The sequence below is a fragment of the Cupressus sempervirens genome, chromosome 3 (genome assembly GCF_028749045.1).
Source record: "Cupressus sempervirens isolate cs-2001-9-10 chromosome 3, ASM2874904v1, whole genome shotgun sequence".
Classification (NCBI taxonomy): Eukaryota; Viridiplantae; Streptophyta; class Pinopsida; order Cupressales; family Cupressaceae; genus Cupressus; species Cupressus sempervirens.
This window is the reverse complement of record NC_143120.1, coordinates 261,985,353-261,991,849: the sequence shown is the minus strand read 5'-3', so window position 1 is coordinate 261,991,849 and position 6,497 is coordinate 261,985,353. Positions and strand designations below refer to the sequence as shown.

Sequence of the window (6,497 nt, the reverse complement as noted above, 5' to 3'; positions counted from 1 at the left end):
ATGATTGAAAGTGGGGAGCTGGTCAAAAGATGTGCCAGAGTAGTTCTCGAGTTTCAAAAAAATTGAATTGGTTGGGCGGCTTTAACCCCTATATTACATACGTAACATGGGTTGGGGTGGGCCCCCCCCTAGCCCTATAATTTTATGGTATGGTATGGGCTATAGGCCCTACCATGGCCCCATGGCAGAATAAATATAAAAAGAGTCCTAGCCCCGTTATCATGAGATATTCTACTGCATAAATAAATGTGAAATAGTCGAGATGTCAACATAGGAGACAGATGCAAAATTGTAGATAATACTATGCCCAAATATGACCATTGCAAATGGTTTTAAAATCAAACAGAAAGGGAAAAAACAATATTACAGATTACGTACAAGTTACAACACAAAGGGAGCAACCAAGCGACTAAACGGCTTAACAGTTTAAACTATTGCATTAAATAATTCTAGAGATTACGGTATGACTTCGCACATTTCGAAATTAAGTTGAAAAACAAGGTAATATAAGATATTATATTGAAAGCTGCACATGGTATGGGCTAAACTTAGAGTGCTTCTTATATCATAGTTGCGCCACCCTGCTTTTTAAGAAAACAACATACATAATTAAAAATAATTAAATTACAATACACATTTTATCTGTTTTCGAAATCTCGTTTAAGTATTCTGATAAGAATCATATAATATAATTTAAGACATTGAGGTTAATAAAAAACAGAGACTTCGCAATCAACCAAACAATAAAAAACTATTTTGAACATGGAAAACCAATGAAATTACGAAATGACACTGTTTGACCTGAATTAAAAAATAAAACTAAATCAGCGAAGGTCTAAATGTTAGCGATCTTGTTTTTCAATCGAGCTGGCACGCACATGCGACTTTAATGAGGTTATTTAAAAATCCAATAAAATATTGTGTGGAGCTGGTCTCTGGTAGCATTGATTTTTATCATAATATTTATGGACGTCAACTACTGATTTGATATATTTCTATGGAAAATTGTTGTTGAGGTGCACTCTTCACGGCAGCGTCAGCCATTCAAATTATTGGGAATATCACTATCAGGAAATTTTATTATTATTAGGGTATCTTTATCTTTATATAGCTATCGTTTTAATTTGACTTCTTTGCCGACAACTTTTTTATTAAAATAAATACATGTATCCATCAGGCTTGACAATTATTGTGTATAAACAATTGCCTAAGGCATCTATATCTACCCACACAGATGTTCATTATATCAAAACAATATTGAGAACAAAGGGATGGTGAATTCACTACTCCTCAATATATTATCCAGTATGAATTCCAATTTAGTACTTGGTTTTGCCACGGCCATTTTCTTTGCAATAATAGCTGTTTTGGTGAAAAAGGATAGAAGTGATAAGCATAGACTCCCACCAGGACCCAGATCGCTACCCATAATAGGCCATTTTCATCTGCTTGTAGAGAAAGAAAAGCCCTTTCATAGAATTCTCGATTCACTCTCAAAAGTTTATGGACCCATCATGCACCTCAAATTTGGCAGCCGCCCAGTGTTGATTGTAAGTTCATCAGAAATAGCCAAAGAATGTTTTACAGTAAATGATGTGTGTTTTGCTTCTAGGCCTCCTCTCAGTCAGGGAAAGCATCTGGGTTATAATTATAAATTTCTAGGGTGGGTTCCATATGGTTCATACTGGAGAAATACCAGGAAAATTTGTGTACTCGAGCTTCTTTCTTCTAAACAGCTCCAAGTATTCCGGCCCAAGAGAGCGAGGGAGATTAGTAAAACTCTGAATATTCTGTTTCAACAGGCTCAGATGAAAGCCACAGTTAATATGAGAAGTGTTTTGTCTCAGATGGCTTTGAATGTTATGATGACCATGATAATGGGCGATCAGTGGTTTGAGGAGGAAGGGGACATGTCCTGTGCAGAAATTTTACATCTGATTGAGGAGTCTTTCATGCTCCATGGGTGTGTCAATGCTGGGGATTATATTCCCCTGCTGAAGTGGTTTGATTTGCAAGGGTACGAGAGGGCTATGAAGAGGGTGCAGGGGAAAATGGATCCTTACCTGCAGAGAATAGTGGAGAAGCACAGAGAAAATCTACCAGAGAAGAAGGAAGACATGGACTTCATAGATGTGCTCATCTCGCAGGCTGATGAGAATGGTGAATCAATCCCTGACAAAGATACCTTCGTCAAAGCCATTGCTGTGGTAAGTTCGTTTTCATGTATATTTACCCTTTCTGAAAAGTATATTTATTTGGTTTAATTTTAGGTAATCCTTATCTTAAGGATGTTTGAGAATGTAAGTTAATTTTGACTATTTAGTATTTTAATGTAAAATTCAAGATGCTTAAGCTTTAGAATAATTTCTTATAATTTCTTTATTTATGTTGAAATCAATTAAGAATTATTTCAATTTAATATCTTAAAAAAATACTATTATTAAAATTATATTATAGAAAATATGTCTTATAGAATTGCACTTTTTTTTGTTGGATTTTTTTTTTTTTAATATCAAACATAAAATGACCAATAAGAAACTTATATTCTTATTTTGGCAATTATTTTTAGTTTTTTAAAGTGTGGTTTTGAATATTATAAATCTATATAATTTTCAGATATGATTTTGACTAGATGATTTTTTAATATTTCAACTTCACCAAGTTTTCGTAGTTCATAATGGTGTATATGGTTTTTTTTTTTGTCGTAGTTCATAATGATGAATACACATTTTTTCCTAGATTAGATTATATATATAATTTTTGTTGGATAAAAATCTATGATTTAGGGTAGACTTTTCCTATACTTGTTATTTTTATTGTACTAATTTATTTTTCTCTTTTAGAATCTATTTAGTGCAGGTACAGACACTTCTTCACTAACCATAGAATGGGCATTGTCATTATTAATATTGCATCCCAACATAATGAAGATTGTCCAAGAGGAGCTTGATTCTAAAATTGGGAAAAGTAGATTAGTAGAAGAGTTTGATATACCACAGCTAAAATATTTGCAAGCAATAGTCAAAGAAACATTGCGTCTTTTCCCAACTGCACCTTTACTTTCGCCACATGAATCTATTGAAGCATGCACAGTTGGAGGCTTCCATATTCCTGCAAGAACAATACTATTAGTAAATGCATGGACAATTCATAGAGACCCAAGAATTTGGAATCAACCACTAGAGTTCATTCCTCAACGTTTTTTGGAGAAAAATATAGAAATTGAAAGCATACAAACTTTAGGAAATGAATTTGAGATGTTCCCTTTTGGGATAGGAAGGCGAGGATGTCCAGGTGCTTCCTTGGGAATGTGTATGGTGCAAATAACCCTTGCAAGGTTACTACAAAGCTTTGATTGGTCAATTCCTCATGATAAAATCCTTGACTTAAATGAAGGAGTTGGGTTGACAATGCCAAAACAAGTACCTTTGGAGGTTGTTATTGAGCCTCGTCTTGCTTCTCATTTGTATATATATAGTATCCAACAATAGAGTAAATGCTCAATGTTTCAATCTATTTTAGAAAATGAGTATAGAAATAAATGTACTTTACTTTCTCTTTTTATGGAAAAGCATGATACCAAAAATCCTAAAGTTAAATCCATATTCCATATTTCTTATTTGATCAACTAATACACATTTAAGAAATTAAAGAAATATTATTATTAAATGTAGTAAGTATAAATAGTTTATGTATTAATAATGTGATCAGTTTTGTAAATAATTCTTTCTTAATTTATTATAAATAAAAAAATTGTTAATAAAGTTTAAAAACGTCATCTCTTCATGTTGTAATCAAACAATTATTATTTTTATTACTTCTAAATTAATAAATTATCCAATAAAAGATCAAATAATATTTAAAGGGCCCCAAAACCTATTTATAGAAATTTTTTGAAGGGTTCTAGAACTCTTAAAAAACACTTACAATAAATAGAGAAAAAAAAATTTCTTCTAACTAACAACCTAAAAGGAATTTTTTAAAAAAGTACGAGCCATGCCATCTCTAGATGAAGGCCTTTTCAAATGGTTACAATAGCCTCCCTTAACATGAAGAATGGGTTGTAGAAATACATCAATAACCTTATTGACATATCAATACACTATCTCATTTTCCCTAATATCTACCACATTAATGGAATAAACAAAGGTGAAACCAAACATCAAATCATGTTTCAAATTTATTAGGCAAAATATCTTTACCTTTCTAGTAGATCTCACAACTTCTAAAGGACCTCTAAAGGAGACATGAGAAAAAGAACTTGCAAATAAAAACAATTATCTCTCAAGTAAATATTAGCCAAGAAAAGAGCTAGAGACTCTTAATAAATTTTGCATAAATATTTTCTTCCCAAATATAACATGAGACACTTAACAAGAAATAGAAAATTGAATCTACGCTATATAAGATCAAGCCAAGCATATCACACAAAAATATTTTTTTTTTAAATGAATGTTTATGATAGAAGATAAAGCATTCATATGAAAATAAATAAAACCAACAGATAAGGTGAAGATATAGAAGAAATGATCTCAAGTAGACAATCATCTTCCAAGTTCAACAACCACCACCCAAGGGCTCAACACCATTTGAACAACCACTGTCTCCAAAAATAGGGGGAAATCCACAAATTCTAGTAAGGGAGAAAAAATTCCCTACATGTAATAAAACTTTAATGGACATTAAATGAAAAGAAAAGGAAAGAGCATCATTTTCTACAAGTTTTTTCTTCATTTTATTTACCATCCACCATATTGAATCTCACAACCTCCCTACCTATAGAAACCTTTTCATTGCAAATTAGAAAGGTATCTTCCACTATCTCTCTAAATAGTAGCCACAATAAAGGGTGAAGCCCTTTCAATGAAAAACCACTCTACCAACAATTGAACATCACACTCAACCAAATAAAGAAAAGAAAAGAAAACATGGGAATAATTAGTTTGCACCCTAGACACCCACTAGAGTTCCATAGTGAGGAAAAGAGGAAAAAAATGATCCTCATTACCAACAACCATGATAAGAACCACACCAAATTCTAAACACAAAATGCAAAAATAAAGATTATAAGCCTTGCCATAAATTATTCATACATAGAGAACCTCTACTAGAGCGAAAAGTAGCACCACCATCATTATCACCTATAGAATCCTCAACGCCTCCCTTAAAAACTCCTCAATAGCCAAAATCCCTAAACCCACTTCCTTTATGGCTCCAACACTAGATAACTAACATAATAATTATTTTTTTCGTAATTCATCAGTCCATTTTTTTTGTCTCTTCATATATATTGGTGTTGAACTAGGTATCCTAAAGTAATTTTAAAAAATTATATAATATAATTTATTTTATTATAAGAAAAAAAATTAACTTGACACAATTCTTACAAAGAATGTGTTGGTGAAAATGATATGATGATTCATCACACATTTAAGGGACCATAAATTTTGGACAGTTCTATCATATTTATGTTTGAGATTAGTTATGTTGAAAATAAAATATATTATAATAATTTAAATTATTAATTAAAAAATATTTGTAAAAGCACATTGCTATATTTATTTGTGGTATTCACATGATATATATATATATATATATATATAAGATAACACTTTGCATTATAACATTAGTTTTAAAATTAAAATGTTAGTGAAATGGATTTTTTTAAAGATAGTCTACCAAATAATTAATGTAATTTGATAATAATTTATAGAATAATGTATACTAAATATATAAAAATTTATAAGGAAATATTGAAAATATTATTTGATAAGTACTACATTTTTCATATATATATATATAAGCCATAAGTATATAATCAAAGAGTTCTTTTGTTTTTGTCATTAAAATTAATAAGTGGTTGTTGGCCAATGTAACAAAACTAGCATATTAATAGCACATTAATAGCACATTAATAGCACTAGTACATGTTTAGCACAAATAGCAACCCATTTTTTGCCTCTATCAGTTCAAAGCATTTATGCCATAAATAGAAGAGTTTTTTATCATTATTTTTTTAAAAAAAAGTATGTACACCACACAGGGCGGGTAATAAGACATCTAAAGCCATCCCTACAATTAATTAAAAACAAGTAAAAAATCATAAGACTAGTAGGCTTAATTTCCTCCCAACCACTGATAAAGCAGTACATAAATTCATTATTCTTTAAGGAATTGGAACACATCATTACTGTCTTCATCAATCTTAGGCTTGGACACATAAATCCTCTCATGTAGCACACACAACATACTAGAGAAGGCATGCATAAATTTTATGGAAAACTTGTTCAAATCCTCAATCTTTCTACTAAAGCTACTAACCTTGCTTCTTAGCTCTTACAATGCCACTTCTTGCTTCTCAAGGTTCTCTTCAATCTTCCCCAACAACCCACCAGGTGTCAAACTAAAAATGTCCTTTGTAGCCTCTAAGAAATGAACTTGCATAAAATTGGGTTTGGGAGCAAGGTTGGGGATGGGATTTTTTATCTAGGTATCAG

At 31.3% G+C, this 6,497-nt stretch overlaps 1 pseudogene across 1 annotated transcript; it reads left to right on the top strand.

Moving 5' to 3' along the window:
* The first annotated feature begins 1,239 nt into the window (after nt 1-1,239).
* Nucleotides 1,240-3,599, top strand: LOC149565896 (xanthotoxin 5-hydroxylase CYP82C4-like; annotated as a pseudogene). The gene is made up of 2 exons (XR_016362081.1): nt 1,240-2,207; nt 2,844-3,599. The product of XR_016362081.1 is annotated as a xanthotoxin 5-hydroxylase CYP82C4-like (transcript).
* The last annotated feature ends 2,898 nt before the right edge of the window (nt 3,600-6,497 follow it).